We start from the raw sequence: 19,957 nt of genomic DNA, 5'->3' as shown, positions 1-19,957 counted from the left end.
CGCTCAACTTTCGTCCTCAGCCACGCAAAGGCTCCGCAGAGCAGAATACAAAATGTACCCTAGTACAATTTATGTGACAGTACTGTATCTCTTACTAGTTTAAATATGAAATCCTTGCTCGAATCCCACTGAAAAAGGAACCATTCTGGAGTAGTCATGACAAATATCGGCAGCAGTTCATTTTAAGGGATCACGTAATTACATTGTAGCACAGGTATTACAATTAATTGTAATAATTCAGTTACACTGTAACAACAACATGTAACTGGTGGTAATCGCAGTCTGTAATTACTGGGATGTAACAACGGAATGCTTGTTATCATGCTTGTTACAAATGTTAAAGTTTTTGAAAGCATCTCAATACCCATATTTCAGCCTTCCCAGGTGGTAAGTGTTAGCCAATTGAAAACCGACTACCTCATTGACACAACTCTGCAATAAAGGGCTCTGGAGTCTGATGCTCAGGCCCAATGGCAAAAACGGGTTCACAAACGGTTCACATGAAAAACTAATTTAAATTGTTACATCTTTAAAATTACTTTAAGCATCAATTCAACAATTTTAGACACATTAATAAAAATTGTGAGATAGTAATGCTAGATAGTGCTTGTCAAATTGTAAACCTATTAAGATTAGTTGAAGAATGGTTTATAAATCCACTTAAAATGGTCAAAGACAAATTCTTATTCCATAATTTAACCTTGCAAGAGTTTCACTCTTTAGGAGCAGTCTCCCTTTTGGAAGCATCATGTCAAGATCTGCCCATCTGCACAACACACTCAAAATAAGGACAACCTACAACGTGCCCATCGTAGGTGAGAAATTGCCCAATGAAGTCGGTTACAACGCCAAACTGCAGTCAATTCAAGACCCTGGTGAGGGCAATGAGCACGCAGATGAGCTTCCCTGAGACGATATCCTTTGGTTGTTTCCTCAGCTGTCTTGGTGGCTAGTGTCAGATGATCCTGCAGGTGAAGAAGCCGGATGTGGAGGTCCTGGGCTGGCGTGGTTACATGTGGTGAGGCCGGGTGGATGTACTGCCAAATTCTCTAAAATTATGTTGGAGGCTGCTTAAGGTAAAGAAATTAACTTTCCATTTTTTTGGGAACAGCTCTGGTGGACATTCCTGCAGTCAGCATGCCAATTGCACACTCCCTCAATACATTTATGGCATTGTGTTGTATGACAAAACTGCACATTTTAAAGCTATGCCTAACAAGCTAAACACCTAAACTACAGTGTTTTCGGAAAGTATTTGAACCCCTTGACGTTTTACAAGTTGTATTAAGTTACAGCATTATTCAAAAATTGATTAAATGAAATCCTCATACATCTACACACAATACCCCATAATGACAAAGCAAAAACAGGTTTTTAGACATTTTTACAAATGTGTTAAAAATCAAAAACAGAAATTCCTTATTTATCTAATTATTCAGACCCTTTGCTACGAGACTCAGAATTGAACTAAGGTGCATCCTGTTTCCAATTAATATCCTTGAGATGTTTCTACAACTTGATTGGAGTCCACCTGTGGTGAATTAAACTGATTGGATATGATTTGGAAAAGCACACACCTGTTGACAGTGCATGTCAGAACAAAAACCAAGCCATGAGATTGAAGGAATTGTCTGTAGAACTCCGAGTCAGGATTGTGTCAAAGCACAGATCTGGGGAAGGGTACCAAAAGATTTCTGCAACATTGAAGGTCCCCATGGACACAGTGGCCTCCATCATTCTTAAATGGAAGAAGTTTGGAACCTCCAAGACTCTTCCTAGAGCTTGCTGCCTGGCTACACTGAGCCATTGTGGAAGAAGAGCCTTGGTCAGGGTCAGGGAGGTGACCAAGATCCCAAGCTCCAGAGTTGATCTGTGGAGATGAAAGAACCTCCCAGAAGGACAACCATCTCTGCAGCACTCCGCCAATCAGGCCTTTATGGTAGAGTGGCCAGACAGAAGCCACTCCTCAGTAAAAGGCACATGATAGCCTGCTTGGAGATTTCTAAAAGGCACCTAAAGGACTCTCAGACCATGAGAAACCAGATCCTCTGGTCTGATGAAACAAAGATTGAACTCTTTGGCGTGAATGCCAAGCATCACGTCTGGAGGAAACCTAGCACCATATCTACGGTGAAGCATAGTGGTGGCAGCATCATGCTGTGGGGATGTTTTTCAGCGGCAGGGACTGGACGACTAGTCAGGATCGAGGGAAAGATGAACGGAGCAAAGTACAGAGAGATCCTTGATGAAAACCTGCTCCAGAGCGCTCAGGATCTCAGACTGGGGCAAAGGTTCACCTTCCAACAGGACAACGACCCTAAGCACACAGCCAAGACAACACAGAAGTGGCTTCAGGAGTGGCCTAGCCAGAGCCCGGACTTGAACCAGATCGAACATCTCCAACCTGACCGAGCTTGAGAAGATCTGCAGAGAAGAATGGGAGAAACTCCCCAAATACAGGTGTGCGAAGCTTGTAGCGTCATACGCAAGACGATTTGAGGCTGTAATCTCTGCCAAAGGTGCTTCAACAAAGTACAAAGTAAAGGGTCTGACTACTTATGTACGTTTAATATTTCCATTTATTATTTTTTATACATTTGCAAAAAAAAAAAAAAAAACGATTTTGGTTTGTCATTATGGGGTATTGTAGATTGAATAAGATATACATCTTTTTTTAAATCCATTTTAGAATAAGGCTGTAACGTAACTAAATGCGTAAAAAGTCAAGGAGCCTGAATACTTTCCGAATGCACTGTATAGGTATCATGATGCACTGTATAGGAATCATAACCAATGACCTATATAAACCCTGGGGTGCTGATGCGATGTATTGGCCATTGAGCCACCTGTCGGCCATATTGGCACAACCTAGTAGGAGCGGTCCTCCATAGGAATGAATGGAATTCTACAGTATTACAATTCAGTGTTTCAAGGACAAAAGTTCATGTATTAAGTTTTTTTTTTTTTGTAGCGGGGAGAGCAACAATAGTACAATAATAACAAGTTATAAGTTAAGGAAAATGTTCTTACATTTTTTACATTAATGTTTAACTCACATAATATTTTGAATTTTACATTTAAAAGTATGCAAGGTTTCTGTCATAGAATACATGTGTCAAAAACGACAGTAGACATTAAAAAAAGTATTTATATAGCTTCCGAAATCTTTAAAAAAAATGCTTTGTTCAATTTTTAGTACCAAGTTGGCTGCTAAGTGGCTTCATTCAATACATTGCCCCCTGTCAGTCATCCAGTGTTTATACTCAACATTGATAATAACTAGTGTCACGATCGTCGTCAAGGAAATTCCCGGACCAAGGTGCAGCGTTGTAAGCGTACATTCTTTTATTTTAAATGTCGCCAACAAAAACAATAAACAACAAAACGAACTTGAATCTCTGTAAGGCTATACATGCCACTAACAAAGACAACAACCCACAAATGAGAAAAGGAAAAAAGGCTGCCTAAGTATGATTCCCAATCAGAGACAACGATAGACAGCTGTCCCTGACTGAGAATCATACCCGGCCAAAAACAAAGAACCAGAAAGCATAGACTTTCCCACCCGAGTCACACCCTGACCAAACAAACATAGAGAATAAAAGGATCTCTATGGTCAGGGCGTGACAACTAGGGGTAATGCAGTTTATATGCTAAATTGTCATACATTCTTCTTCTTTACCACAGATTGCCATAAGGTCTCAGACTCCAGGATGGGAACATGCTTACAAGAAAGAAACAGAGTTGTCCGAGACAGAGTTGGCAATTTCCATTGTTACTTGTAATGTCAAAAAGGGAAGAAAAAGACAATCCCATTTTTCTAAATTAGCTATCTAAGCTACTTACCATACTATAGGCAAAATATTTGAGACATCACTAGAATAGTTATTTTTATGTTATTGAGAAAGGCTATGTATCTTTGATTAATCCAATTAATCTAACAATAACATTTTGCAATGTAAGTTGACTAAAATAGAAACTCGTCTTTTATTTGTAAGTATTTTTACTTGTTAATGAGTAATAAGTAATAATATAGAAATTGCTCAAAGGTAACTATAAAGTTACACTTCACTTTAACACTTTAAATAGAAAAATCTTGTGTAACAACTAGCGACAACCATGTACTTTTGGGGGGGGGGGGTGAACAATTTATATGTTCTATAAATTAAGACAGGAGACGTGCCAGACACATGGAACCAGCCCTATGAACTATGCCTGCCTATGTAACGTGTCTGTAACCAGTATATAAGGGAACTAAACGGGACTGCCCCGTTAGAGCTCCTGACAGACGTGTACATATGGTGCATTGAGTTGGTTGGAACCTCTCCAGCGCGCTGATAATAAACAATGATTAATTTAAGATTGACTTTGAGTGTCCCTGTGTAAGAATTTCCACGACAGTGTATTAATGTGTTTATTTTCTCACTTGGATGGCGCTTTCAGAAGCTTACGATTATATTGTCACAATGGGTAATGTACTTTGTAGGTACACAATAATGACAAGAAATACACCTCAATATATGTCATTTTAACTAGATAAATCCTGTGTAACACCTAGTAATAACAATGGACGTATGCAGATATTACATGTACTCTGTGCACTAGTGTGTTCATTTTCTCACTCGGATGGTGCTTCCGGAAGCCTTAAAATAATGGCCAGGTTGTCAGGATGGGTAATGTACTATAAAAGTACACATTCATTTCAAGTAAGTACCCCTCAATATACACTTCGTTTTAACTATCTAAATCCTGTGTAACACCTAGTATTTACATTGTACTTCTGTAGATATTACATGTACCCTTTGGTGTATTTGTGGTTGTATTGTCTCACTTGGATGGCAAGAGGTTCAGGTTGTCATAAGAGTAATGTACAGATTAGTTATAAATAATTTTTTGTTATAATCTGGGATGACACCTGTATGAGACCCCAGTCAGTGAGGTTGACCTACACAATATATACAAAAGTATGTGGACACTCATACAAATGAGTGGATTCGGCTATTTCAGCAATACCCCTTGCCGACAGGTGTATAAAATTGAGTACACAGCCAAGCAATCTCCATAGACAAATATTGGCTGTAGAATGGCCTTACTGAAGAGCTCAGTTACTTCAAAGTGGCACCGTCATAGGATGCCACCTTTCCAACAAGTCAGTGCGTCAAATTTCTGCCCTGCTAGATCTGCCCCAGTCAACTGTAAGTGGAAAACTCTAGGAGCAACAACGGCTCAGCCGCGAAGTGGTAGGCCACACAAGCTCAGAGAACGGGAAAGGCGAGTGCTGAAGCGCGTAGCCCATAAAAATTGTCTGTCCTCAATTACAACAATCACTACCTGTAAGGAACGATGCTGGAGAAGAGAAGTATGCACGGGGAGTTGACATTTAATTTGAAACGGACAACTCTCCTTCCAGACTCACATTAAGCATCTCCAATCCAAAATTAAATTTAGAATCAGCTTCCTATTTCGCAACAAAGCTTCCTTCACTCATGCTGCCAAACATACCCTCGTAAAACTGACTATCCTACCGATTCTTGACTTCAGCAACGTCATTTACAAAATAGCCTCCAACACTCTACTCAGCAAACTGGATGGAGTCTATCGCAGTGCCATCCGTTTTGTCACCAAAGCCCGATATACTACCCACCACTACGACCTGTATGTTCTCGTTGGCTGGCCCTCTCTACATATTTGTCGCCAAACCCACTGGCAACAGGTCATCTATAAGTCTTTGCTAGGTAAAGCCCCACATTATCTCAGCTCACTTGTCACCATAGCAACACCCACCTGTAGCACGAGCTCCAGCAGGTATATTTCATTGGTCATCCCCAAAGCCAACACTCCCTTTGGCCGCCTTTCCTTCCAGTTCTCTGCTGCCAATGACTGAAACGAATTGCAAAAATCACTGAAGCTGGGGTCTTATATCTCCCTCTCTAACTTTAAGCATCAGCTGTCAGAGCAGCTTACCGATCACTGTACCTGCACACAGCCCATCTGTAAATAGCCCATCCAACTACCATATTGTTATTTATCCTCTTGCTCTTTTGCACCCCAGTTTCTCTACTTGCACATTCATCATCTGCACATCTAATACTCCAGTATTAATGCTAAATTGTAATTATTTTGCCTCTGCGGCCTATTTATTGCCTACTTACCTACTCTTCTACATTTGTACACACTGTACATAGATTTTCTATTGTGTTATTGACTGTACGTTTGTTTATGTGTAACTTTGTGTTGTTGCTTTTGTTGCACTGCTTTGCTTTATCTTGGCCAGGTCACAGTTGTAAATGAGAACTTGTTCTCAACTGGCCTACCTGGTTAAATAAAGGTGAAATAAAAAATAAACAAATAAAATATTATTTGTAAATATAGGTTTTTGCCTTGCAATTTATTCACTGTACATATGGACATACTGGACTTCTTCATTGTAAAAAAAAAATCATTCTGTACTTGAAAACGACCTTCCTACATCTCCCTTGGCCACTAAGGTCATGCTATTTACGGAATGCAACTGAGAAAATGTATGTTTTTTTCCCTCATTCTTACACTGACACTTATCTAATGAGGAGTGTGTCTCCTACGGTTTCAGATCATCAATTATGTATAAAAAAAATCCAATCCAATCTCATAAATATAAATTAAACCTTTCGTGCTTTGAAATATAATTTGTGTGTTGTGCTTTGACATAGAATTAAGATCATATCATTTAAGGATATTATGAAGCTGAGCAATTATTCTAACGGTGCAAATTCACTTCAGGTTTCTTAGAGTTTTTAAATAACGTTTTATTTTCATTAGCCTGCACACGGGCTCATTGTGTGGAGTACGATGCAGTCAGGGTGTTTGGAACACAACATCATCCTAAATGTAGCCTACTTTGTTTCCATTTGGAGAGAAAGCATCCTGGAATCACGTTGAAACTGACAGATGCTGTTTCTAATCCGCAGACAGCCTGCACAGCGTTGTACAATGATCTCAGTCCTGGGAGATAGCAGATAGGGGATAGGCTATGATGTCATCATGAGAGCAGCCCGTTGACATGGGTGTTTTCTCATTTGGTCAAAAGTCCGTCCTCCACCCTCTCTCCTCCGTCCTCTCTCCACCGTGACCCGTAAATCGATAAGTGGTTGAGTGGTGGAGGAGATGTCAATTCATTAATAGGCGAACGGAAGAGTGTCCCCTCCCCCTCCTCGATAGCCACCTTTCATCGAGGATAGTCATGTAGTATCCTACCTGAGTCCTTTGTAGAACAATTCTTTAATCTCCCACACCCCCTTTGAGGCTTTTGTTTTTTGTTGCATGAGAAAAGCATGCACAAGTTTCAAAAACAATATGCTACTCATCATTGTATCTATAAAATGTCATGCAAAACTAACTAAATTCGTTTTTAGCACTGTACACATTATATTTGGACTCCACCCTTGTAAATGAGTGGAAAAGGAGAGTCTCATTTCATACAGAGGCATTTTCATCCCAGGTTCCCTTTCCTTGCCACCTCGCCTCGATTACCTATGACCTTTTCCAAAAGGAGGAGAGAGAAGATGGAGGAGAGAGGATGTAGGAGTTGAGCAAAACAAATTGAGAAAAGGCCAGGGAGCATGGAGCAGCCTCACAAAGGAGACAGAGACAGTGTGAGTAGTTACAACTGTTGAACACAGGGAGGCGTGAGGTGCATAGAAAATTTCCAGCATTTGGGTGTGGGCTAGTCACAAAGAGGACCACCTTGATCATACTGATGTCTTTATCATCTTCCTCATATGAGCATAAAACCCTTTCCTTTCTCTTCATTTTGATGATAGCCCTGTATACTGTAGGCCTACAAAATATTTAATTGCCATTGTAACATATTAATTAGGTAATAGGCTAAATTATGAATTGTGTGTGTTTGTGTGTGTGTATGCATGTGTGTGAATTTAAATGTTCCATCCTTGTCCTTTCTGCTATACTGTAAAAAATATTTAAACGCAGCATGCAACAATATCAACAATTTTACTGAGTTACAGTTTATATAAGGAAAACAGTCAATTGAAATACATTCATTAGGCCCTAATCTATGGATTTCAAAAGGCTGGGCAGTGGCACAGCCATGGGTGGGCATGGGAGGGCATAGGCCCACCCACTGTGGAGCCATGCCCAGTCAATCAGAATTAACAAAAGGGTTTTATTACAGACAGAAATACTCCTCAGTTTCATCAGCTGTCCGGGTGGCTGGTCTCTGACAATCCTGCAGGTTAAGAAGCCGGATGGGGAGGTCCTGGGCTGGCCGCTGGATGTACTGACAAATTCTCTAAACCGACTGTGGAGGTGGCTTATGGTAGAGCAATTAACATTCAGTTCTCTGGCAATAGCTCGGGTGAACATTCCTGCAGTCAGCATGCCAATTGCACCCTCCCTCAACTCACTCAACTTGAGACATCTGTGGCATTGGGTTGTGTGACAAAACTGCACATTTTAGAGTGGCCTTTTATTTTCCCCAGCAGAAGGTGCACCTGTGTAAGGATCATGCTGTTTAATCAGCTTCCTGTATGCCTCACCTGTCAGGTGGATGGATTATCTTGGAAAAGGAGAAATGCTCACTAACATGGATGTAAACAAATGTGTGCACAAAATTTGAAAGGATTAAACTTGGAAAATGTCTGAGATCTTTTATTTCAGCACATGAAACATGAGACCAACACTTTACATGTTGCGTTAATATTTTTGTTGAGTATAGATAAAATTATATTACAGAAAAAGTCAGCATGCAAGACTAGTTTAGAGTTACGCAATGTTTATCTTGAAACCAAAACAATTGCCGACGTATGTACGGTTCACTTCAAAGTCGAAGCCGTTCTGTGTGCGTAATTCAGTGGTTCCGAAATTCTCCAGTTGCGCGGAACCGCTGGCCAGATCCAGATGTGCCTGTTTTCTTTAAATACAGCTTGCGAGACCGAAGTACCTCGGCACCGCGAGAACCAATCACAAACGCCGGGGGCGGGTCATCTTTGGAATGTTGTGGATGTTTAAAATGGACAACTTGTCGCAGATACCCCAATACCGGTATCGAATAATAACCTGTGCATTCATATGGAGGTGATTTGCAAATGATTGGTCGAGGAGTGAAAAGGAAATCGCCTGAGCGGGGAATTGCGCTCCGTTTCCCCCCGGTGAGGGTGAGTTCTCGGTCCGGAGAAAGCAGGCGGATTGCACTGGCGATGTAGCCCGGAGACTATTGCTGGGCGCTCTTATTTCTGTATGGTTGTTCAATAGCCTATATCAATGACTGCATATTGCACTCCGGAAGTAATCTACAGGATTATCTTCAATCACATAATATAGACAAGTGTTTATAGACGGAGAAGTGAACCTGCATGTGATATCGTGCACAGTGTCCAAGGGCATTGTGCCTCTTCAATGTTCATATTTAATATTAAGTGAACGAGCATAGCATAACCTACGGAGTCTGCATATTCGGCTAGGTCCTTACTGTCACTGTTGACATATTCTACGCGTAGCCTATCAACCGATGGCAGCGCATTTGAATGCTTGGTTTATTTGTCGCCACCACTCAATTGTTTATTTCCCCTATGCATTGTTTCCATACCTTCTGCCGAATTGCTCCAACGGCCTCGACACACTCATGCTCAGATAAAGAGAGTGCAAATACGGGAGTGATAGACACTTGTCGTGACAAAGGGATAGGGTGCAGTCTATTACCAATAGGCTAGCATATAGTGGCACGTTGAATATTGAGTGAGAGTGAATGATCTGAAATACTCTGTTCATTTCCTTGGTGCACAGAAAGCGTGTGGTTTAATGTGGGTCCAGGTAGTGCGAACATCAAAATTACGCCACTTGTGGAGAGGGAGAAAACTGTAGCCTGTGAGCACAGACAGGGGCGGTGAGATTATTTTTATGGACGCGCCCTGAGTGATTTGCGCGTGTCAGTCGTGTGTACTCAATCATGTTCTCGAGCTCGTAAATCGAGAGGACCGCCAGTGCGAAGTGCCTCTCAACCAGGAGGGGCATTAAACCCCCGGTGCCGCTAAAAAGGACGCTCAACTTGTACGCAAACAAAACGTGCCGCTGTAGCTAGAGGAGCGTCAAGAGAACAGAGGCAAGCAATGACAGATTTTGTTGACAAATTGCTGACAACTCGGTGAATATTGCCGACAAGGACTAAATACTTTCTTTCGAAAGTGGATAACACAGTCTGCCTGTCATTTCCGTATAACCACAATAAAGGACCACAATAAGTACAGGTAACAACACAATAACCTAGACTACTATTCTACTGTCTGCTTGTTTTTTGAGAATTAAGAATTATGTAGAAAATGATAAAGGTAGACTTTTCTCTGCTTCAGAAATTATCTAATATGATGTGTAATTTTCTTGATGCAATAGAACGATGGCACACGTAAATGACATTTCAAATCTATTAACATCACATTATGCATGACCGTGTGTGTGTCTTGGAAATGCCCTTGACACATTTTGAGTTGTGATGATGGATGACCCTGTTTTTTCAAGAGTGGGTGTTGAGAGATGCCTTTCTTGCACACTCCAATTGGATACTGGCTGAGCTATGAAGCTCAGCATCCCCGATGTCAAGAGAGGTGTCAGAACCAATTCAGTTGTGAAGTATGAGGGTGGAAAATGACATGGTGACATCCAATGACAATAACTAATTTATGGTATTGACTGATGAAGTGGTATTGACTGATGAAGTGCAGCCAAGGACAGGGCCAAACGGACACCCCAGAAATAATTTGAAACCAAAACCCAAAACCTGTGGAATGATTTCACATTCACTGCTACTAAACAGTCATATAGCTTTTAAAGCTAGCTGAGGAATGGGCCTGGAGAAATGTAACAACTCTCAAATTCATAGACAGAGCTTTGGATGCAAGAATTGACCATCCATGATAACAACATTAGTTTTAACCGTGTTTTGAGGCTATACAGCGTTTGTTTACATTTACATTGTCTACCAACATTGGACTAAAACAAGCTTTTATTTGGTGTTTTCTTCCAGAATTAATGAGTATACACTGAGTGTACGAAACATTAAGAACACCTGCTCTTTCCATGACATAGCCTGACCAGGCGAATCAAATCAAACTGCATATGTCATATGTGCCGAATACAACAAGTGTTGACTTTACCGTGAAATGCTTATGATCCCTTGTTGATGTCACTTGTTAAATCCACTTCAATCAGTGTAGATGAAGGTGAGAAGGCAGGTTTAAGAAGGACAATGGTTTTTGTATGTGTGCCACGCATAATGTTTAAGTGCCTTTCAATGGGGTATGGTAGTAGGTGTCAGGCGCACCGGTTTGTGTCAAGAACTGCAACTCTGCTGTGTTTTTTTCATGGTCAACAGTTTCCCGTGTGTATCAAGAACAGTACAACTCAATATTAGGAAGGTGTAAATCATTCATTTGTAAGTCTCAAAATGAATGTAGCAGCTAAGGATTCTAGCTTCTCTTTCAAGATACTAGATTCTAGTTATTATTTTATCCATATTTGGAGAACGTACCGTAGTAAAGGTGTTGAAAGAATCATCATGCAGTCTGACTGTATAACTCCTCTTGAGTGTCATACCATGGTATCTAGTGATGTGGATAGGTGACTCAAAGTGACCCGTTCCCTGCTGCTCTGACAAGGATGGCGGACTCATTGCACCATGCCACACTTAATATATTACCTAATTTTGTATAAGGAAGGACGGGGTACGAGTTGGCTGCTTCTAGAATGGGTATCATAACTGCGGAAGCTATGTTTGAGTTATAGGATTGCTGGGCACTGCCATAACAAATCAGGGCACCCCCATAAAACACTGGCACCCCATAGTCATACAAATATTATCTTTCCTTGGACTGATCATCATGTAGCTGTGAAATTGTCCTTTTTTTTAGAATGGATCCAAGATCACATTTTGCTTTCATCCCTTGCAGTCAAGGTTAGGTTATTTCACTATAATCTGATCCCAGATCTGGATACAGAGGGCATCTTCTGCTTAGAGCCCCATGCAGATAGCACGATAAGTTGTGTTCCATATCCTGCATGCTCTGCTGTGCGAGCAGCACTAGTTGATGTTGAGCTAGCAGCCCTAATTGTTCCAACCCATCTTGTATGTTTGCTTAATTAGCCCTCGTGGCGTCAGAGTGAGAGCAGCATATTGTTGAGACATAATTACAACCCGGCTTGATTAATTATCGTTAAGGCGGTGGGAGGCTAGGCACGGGTTGTTCAGGCTAGAGGTAAACATCTTATTAAACTGTGTCAGTCTCTCGCAGACTCGCACCACGCAGAGCAACAAGGTTTTATTAGGTAGAAAAGCACAACTATCAAGAAAATGTCCTCATAAAAATACCAGGGCTTGATTAGGTTTATGGTGATTACGGTCCTCAGGTAATCCCTACTGAATTGAAAAATTCCACTCTACTAGCTCACTGTCGATAGAAAGAAAGCCATTTTTATGGCCATGGTCATGGATAAAAAATGTGTGTGTGTGTGTACTACCTTGTAACAGGCATAAACTTGGGCTGAAAATGAGGCAAAGAGAAAGAAAACATGACATTTCAAGTCAACTAGAGGCCCATGGTGCCCTGGGCATTGGTAAGATTGCGCCAGAGCAGAAGGCAGACGTTTTACGTGGCGCCCCCAAGCGATTGTGTTTTTTTGTTTGTTTATCTGAGTTGTTTGTAACTTATTTTTGTACTCATTTTGTACATAATGTTGCCGCCACCGTCTCTTGTGACCGAAAGATCTTCTCTACATCAGGACTGCGATTACTCACCACGGACTAGCAGAATCGTTTTTCTTCTTTCACGACTCTGACGAGCCCAAGGCAGAGGACGTACAGCTCCCTCGGGAACAGGCCCCAACCCCCGTGATCTGCGGGAAGAGGAGGCTGAGAAAGAGACGCCGGAGAGTGGGCTGCCTTCTGAGAATTTGTGGGCGAACGAATAAACCCCCACTTCCCTCAATTCTGCTAGCAAACATGCAATCTTTGGAAAATAAAATCGACAAATTACGGGGAAGATTAAACTACCAAAGGGACATTAAAAACTGTAACATCTTATGCTTCACAGTCGTGGGTGAACGACCACAATATCAACATACAGCTGGCTGGTTATACGATGTACAGGCAGGATAGAACAGTGGGGTCAGTCCGACGATCCTTGTCTTACCCATGTATTTTTGTAAATAAAAGCTGGTGCACTATATCTAAGGACATCTCAAGCTATTCGCTATTGCTTGAGTATATCATGATAAGCAGTAGATCACACTACCTACCGAGAGAGTTCTCATCTGTATTCTTCGTAGCTGTTTACATACCACCTCAGTCAGAGGTTGGCACTAAGATAGCATTGAATGAGCTGTATTCCGCCATAAGCAAACAAGAAAACGCTCACCCAGAGGCGGCGCTCCTAGTAGCCGGGGACTTTAATGCAGGGAAACTTAAATCAGTTTTACCAAATTTCTATCAGCATGTTAAATGTGCAACCAGAGGTAAAATAACTCTGGACCACCTACGGTGACCGTACATACCCCGACCAGAAGCCATGGATTAAGGCAGCGTCCGCACTGAGCTAAAGGCTAGAGCTGCCGCTTTCAAGAAGCGGGATTCTAACCTGGAATTTTATAAGAAATCCTGCTATACCCACTGACGAACCATCAAACAGGCAAAGCATCAATATAGGACTAAGATCGAGTAGTACTACACCGGCTTTGAAGATTGTCGGATGTGGCAGGGCTTGCAGAACATTACAGACTACAAAGGGAAGCACAGCCGAGAGCTGCCCAGTGACACAAGCCTACCAGACGAGCTAAACTACTTCTATGCTTGCTTTGAGGCAAATAACACTGAAACATGCATGAGAGCACCAGCTGTATGGGAGACTCTGCGATCATGCTCTCCACAGAGTAAGATCTTTAGACAGGTCAACATTCACAAGGCCGCAGTGCCAGACGGATTACCAGGACGTGTCAGGATTTGATTTGATGTGACTGTTCCTGTATTCTCTTTTTCACAAAACACACTTTCTGAGATGACCGCTGACGGATATGACAGCAGACCAACCTCACCACAATCTCAGTCATTCCTGGTCAGGTTTTCCCCACAAACAGATACGTCCCCACAAACACACACGTCCCCACAAACACACACGTCCCCACAAACACACATTGCATGGCCTATTAAGGCTAGGACTAAGAAGCCCTTAGAATTGCCGCTATGGCTCTCCAGCCTTTAATGACAGAGACCAGCGTTTAATTTGAGTCTTGTGTAGCCTTTCACCTCACCGCAAAATGTGTTTTTCTTCAGAAAAAGTTCATTTCCCTGGACTAACATGTGTATCCAGCTTTAGTCCAGTAATCAAACGTGTGTGTGTGTGTGTGTGTGTAGGAAAACACACATGCACACACACAAACACAGCCTACTGAACTGACTACGTTGGCAGAAAGGCAAACAAGTAGGAGTTCAGCATTTGAGTCTCTGTGTAACTTTATCAAGGAGATCTTTAACCCTTATTTTGCCAGGTCGACTGAGAACACATTCTCCTTTAGACATTGACCGCCAACTCTTTCTTTCGTTGTTATTTTAAAAACAGACGCTGCTGATCTTAGTGTCAGTTTACGGTCTGTTTTATATGCCCACGCAAATCATCTCTGACATAATCGTATTGCCTCCCCATGCACAGAGGAAATAACTACCCCCGTCAGAGTTCAACGCAAGCTCATTTCAGTTTCTATCAATGCCTTCATGCACTTTCCCTACCCTGCTACCTTCCTGTATTATTGCATCTGAGTTGTAGTTGACGGTTGCTGTAAACACCATCCAATCTACTGATGGTTCAATTCAATTGCGTTTCCTTCGATAGTTGCAGAGACACTCTAGTTGGCCTTGAGGGAACAGCAGGCAAAGTTGAGGGCAGGCGGGCAGTCCTCGAGGAGGAGGGATGAGCTTTGAGCAGGCCACTAGTCCAGCTGTCACGCTCACTGACTGAAGCATGTGAACTAACAACAAACTCAGAGACAGACTAGGATGCTGTGTAAGAATGTGGGCAGAGACCTTAGGATGGACAAGAGAACTTGGGGCTTGTTTGTCTTACTAATGAAGAGATTTCACAAGGGACAGTCTACACCTTTTAATGTTTACTGTGTGGCTTCTCATGCTCAGTGCAAACACACAGGTGGCAAGTAGATATGTTGTGTTTAAATAAACATTGGGGTCGTTCCATGCATGGTTGGAGGGTAACGGATTACAAAAAAGACGGTAACTGTAATCCATTACCAGCAAAAATATTGTAATCAGATTACATATACTTTTGAAAAACTAGATGATTACTTTGAGGATTACTTTTTAAATTCTGAATGACATTCAAATCAGCATTGAAAAAAGGCGCAAGTTTAAGTTTGTTCAACCTGAGCGTATGACTGCTGTCGGCATCCACAGATTATCAAACTTGAATAAAGGCTTGGATGTAAGGATGACAGCAGTGGTGTAGTCTACGGTGATACGGATATCACTTATTATTGTTATCGCCATAGTGCATTGATGTGAATCACACTGCTGCTCTCTCCTTTAGCTATTTGCGCCTTGCTGTTCACAAATCGAAATGTGCATTTGAACCCAATAATGATAGAATTCAAGAAATTGAAACTGCCTATCAATCATTGTTTTTGAGACCAGTGGACAGTGAAAAATGGGCTCTTGCAACAGCTGCACAGTGCGGATCCCAGCCTACGGAATAAAAGTGGGGCTAATTCATGCCAATACATTGTTTTTATCCATAGGCCTGATGTACACATGTTCAAAGGGGCAATATTTTGATAGACTTAAAGGGGCAATCGGTAGTTGCTACATCCATTTTTGGATTTATAAATTATAATTTATAAATGCCTCATGAGCTTAAACTGTCACAATCCATGAGAACCCAAAATGTAACCTTGTTTTTCTCCAATGTTTGTAAACATTGTAAATGTAAACACAAACTGTATGGCCTCAAAACATGGTTAAAACAATAATTTTGACATCATGGATGGTCAGTCCTTGCATCCATAGCTCTGCCTATTAATCTGAGAGTCGTTATATTTCCTCAGGACCATCCCTCAGCTTCTGACCAAAACAGAGGCGGGGCGGCCGTTTTGTTATTGTTTCACCTGTTGATTTGCCCTTTAAACAGCTGCATTATTATCAAGATATTAAAGTGTCACCAACAAAACATTTTAACCATAGGCCTATAGCAAATGCAGCATATTGCATTCATTTTCACATGTAAATAGCACTTTTCAGTAGTGCTCAACAGAGTAGGGCTGGCTAAAAAGTCCTTCGTTTTGGGGTTATGCTCAGATAAAACAATTTTGGCTAATCTATACTTCCATATTTACAAGTCTCATAAAGTTGCCACTACATCCCAGGCTGTGTCACAGCCTGCAGTGACCAGGAGCCCAATCGGGCGATGCACTATTGGCTAATTAATGTCCAAGTCCTATTCTTGAAGATCAAGGGGTATTTATTGGAATGACTGGAATTCTGATGGACTTTGGTTTTTAATGTAAAGATCGAATTTAATCGTAGTATTATATGTACAGTAGTAGAAAGCGATGGGTCAGAAGAAGCCTACATAACCAACCCATAAAGTAACATTTAACATCCATATGACCAGCTATGTAAACTTTTTAACATTGATTTATCCTGCAATAGATGTGTTTCAATTGGTAACATGCATTTTTATCTTCTTCTAATGCCTCTTAAGGGGAATGTAATCTAAAAGTAACTGAATGTAATCAGATGATGTTACTGAGTTTGGGTAATCCAATAGTTACATTACTGATTACAATTTTGACAGGTAACTAACGGATTAAATTTAGAAAGTAACCTACCCAAACCTGGTTCCATGTCATTTCAAGCCATGACACCCACCATATCAGATGGTTCTGTAATCGTTTCTGTAGTTAGAAACAGATAAGATTAGCATTCCTGCAACATTATTTTGTTGAAAGACGATTTGAACTCTAAGAAATTAAGCTAATTGATTGCATCCAAATTGTCCATTTAAATTTATAGGATTCATATAATATTCAATAAATATAGTACCAAACTCTAAGATTTGCACACACAAAAAAACTTCTTAACAATGATTAAGAAGAATCCACATTTTACTTAACTAGGCAAGACTGTTAATAACAAATTCTTATATACAATGATAACCTACCCCGGCCAAACCCAGATGACGCAGGGCCAATTGTGCACCACACTATGGGACTCCCAATCACAGCCAGATGTGATGCAGCCTGGATTTGAACCAGGGACTGAAGTAATGCCACTTGCACTGAGATGCCTTAGACCACTGCGCCACTTGGGAGCCCAATGAATAGTCAAATTAATGCATGGTCAAACGCCACCCATAGACCCCCTCAGTATACAGTATCAGTTCTGTGTGTTTGACATTTTATCCAGAGTGACATACAGTTAGTGCATTCATCTTATTAAGACAAGTACATATTAACTCAATGAAGTAGCTATCGGCAAAGTCAGAACTAGTAAGGGGGGGGGGGGGGGGGGATTTAGGTGCGAGTGTTAGTTTACGAAAGGCATTTTCATTGTATTTTTTTTTTTTTGGGGGGGGGGGGTCAAGATCAGAAGTGGGGGTGCTGTGGGTTTATTTACTTTACTCTTTGAAGAGGTATGGTTTCAGATGTTTTTGGAAGATGGGCAGGGACTCTGCTGTCCTAGCTTCAGAGGGAAGCTGGTTCCACCATTGGTGTGCCAGGTGCCAGGACCGAGAAGAGCTTGGACAGGGCTGAGCGGGAGCTGCCCTTCCGTAGGGATGGGAGGGCCAAGAGACCAGAGGTGGCAGAACGAAGTGCTTGGGATGGGGTGTAGGGTTTGAGCATTGCAAGTATTTGACACGTTGTATGAAGCCGCGACTTGGAGTATTGTTTATTCATACTATGTCATTTATTCTCAGTGAATTTGTGATGTTTTTTTCCCCTGTTCAGAGAAATTAGCCATTGAAGTCGCTTGCATTTTCCCCATAAATTAAGTGAAATGACCAGGTTTTTCCAACTAGATGCCGCTGTTCTTGCTACTGCCCCTTTATCAATTTTGCTGGTCTCTTTGTTCATCAAATGTATGACAACATTTTCGTTGCAGCTTTGGGTAGAAAACCAAAAGCTTTTGCTCATAATGAAAAGAAATGCTGTGCTCATCCTCACATTTCAATCCATTCAACCATGAAAGCAGTTCAGTTTGCCCTTCTCGTAGCAACCTAGTTCTTCAACCCAAGAGGGCTATCCCTATGGTGCAATTCTCATATGTAGCCCAAAAACGTGATGGAGAAAAGTGCTAGTGACTAAAATGTTGGGACAACCCTAACAAAATAATACAATTATAAACCGTTGCATGGTAGTCTGTTTGTCAATACCATTATTGGGAAACATCTCTGTTTGATTAGTGACATTTACCATTCAACTCAACCCAATACCATTGCAAAATACTATACAATGTGTGTTTGTGACTTTTACCGTTGACAATCCCTTGAAACATTGAAACCATTAGAAATGCTGTAACCTAATAGTTTGCTTGTTCACGAAACACACACACACGGGCGGTTTCCTGGACGCAGATGATGTCTAAGCGAAGGAAAAATGGAATTGCTTTCATGGAGGACTGGCTTGAATTGTGAGGATGACCAGAATGTATTTTCATCATGAGCAAAAGCTTTTGGGTTTCTACCCAAACTTGCAAGGAAAATGTTGTCATACATTTGATAAATAAAAGATACGAGTAAACTGGATAAAAGGGCAGTAGCAGGAACAGCGGCATCTAGTGGGTAAAACCTGGTACTTTCATTTAATTGACTTGGAAAATGTGTGTGTGTGTGTGTGTGGGGGGGGGGGGGGGGGGGGGGGGGGGGGGCTTTCCTTAGCTCATCACGCTTTAGGGAATCCTTGTGACTGGCTGGGCGCCTGCAAGCTGACTTCGGTCGTCAGTCGAACGGTGTTTCGGAGGACGCAGCAATGAGACAAGGTCGTAACTACCAATTGGATATCACAATTGTCAAATTACAGTAAAGTACTCCAAGGTACAGCATGGGGATTGTGGAGTCTGTGGGTGGCGTTTGGATTCCTCACAGAGGTTTTTGTGCATATCGGATGTTGGGTACTATATTTATTGAATATTATAGGAATTCTATAAATGTATGGACAATTTGGGTGCAATCGATTAGCTTAATTTCTCAGAGATCAAATTATATTTAAACAAAATAATGTCACAGAAATGCCTATCTTTTCCATTTCTAACTACAGAAATCATTTCAGAGCAATCTGAGATGGTATGTGTCATTCCTCTTTCTTGTGCTTTTTGGGGTGGAGTGAGGAGTTTCTGTATATTTAACTCTGTAATGCTCTGATGAGCCATCTTCTTCCTTGTGTGTTGGCCTTAACACAATGCATCGCAGTATCTACATCACACATCTTAAAAGTCCTTCTTACTTGAATCCATTACTTACCTTAAAAGGCAAGTCACTGTCACCTCAAGGCTGTATTCCCTAGAGATACTGTGCTCTTTTCAAGTCTCATGTCTTCTAGTGAGATACATTACTGAAGAATTTCCTTGGCTGCTTTTTCTGTATTGGGTTTTTAGACAGCTTTCACACATTCTTTCACCCCATATCTCAAGGCTAAGCTGAAATACTTCACAGATTCCTTCTTGATCGGATCTTGTGTCTGACATCAGCGTATTGGTGGTGGAACTAGAAACGAGTCCAAACCCTTGTTTACCGTATGTGTCAAAGCTTCCCAATCCTGTCAGACAAGTGATCAACCATAGAAAGATGGAAGAATGGGAAGGATGCAGTCTTAAGATCTTCCAACAAGAACCCCAAAGGTTCACCTCTGTCTGAACCCTGTACTTTCCCTTAGGCTCCGCAAGGCTCCTCAACAGACACTGTGGTCTGTCTTATTG

The 19,957-nt window shown here is 41.4% G+C and overlaps 1 protein-coding gene and 1 long non-coding RNA gene across 6 annotated transcripts in view; both read left to right on the top strand.

Annotated features, from left to right (window-relative positions):
* Positions 1–28: 28 nt before the first annotated feature.
* Positions 29–4,357, top strand: LOC110488381. 2 transcript variants are annotated; one of them, XR_002468393.2, is made up of 4 exons: positions 29–214; positions 724–815; positions 938–1,076; positions 3,688–4,357. It is a non-coding gene; the product is annotated as an uncharacterized LOC110488381 (long non-coding RNA). The 2 variants fall into 2 exon arrangements; XR_005041328.1 differs by having other exon boundaries at positions 35–214; positions 938–1,018.
* Positions 4,358–8,943: 4,586 nt separating this feature from the next.
* LOC110488385 (exostosin-1c) overlaps positions 8,944–19,957 on the top strand; it is a 95,502-nt gene continuing 84,488 nt past the window's right edge. Inside the window, exon 1 of one of the 4 annotated variants that reach the window (XM_036970808.1) lies at positions 8,944–9,146. The gene's annotated coding sequence lies outside the window, so the exon portion shown is untranslated. Of the gene's footprint in view, positions 10,242–19,957 lie in introns of all 4 variants that reach the window. The other 3 variants (XM_036970806.1, XM_036970807.1, XM_036970811.1) reach the window with 3 other exon arrangements.

This window comes from Oncorhynchus mykiss, chromosome 32 (assembly GCF_013265735.2).
Source record: "Oncorhynchus mykiss isolate Arlee chromosome 32, USDA_OmykA_1.1, whole genome shotgun sequence".
In the NCBI taxonomy this organism is placed as follows: Eukaryota; Metazoa; Chordata; class Actinopteri; order Salmoniformes; family Salmonidae; genus Oncorhynchus; species Oncorhynchus mykiss.
Note: the sequence above shows the minus strand (reverse complement) of the source record. Positions and strands in the feature narration are given on the sequence as shown.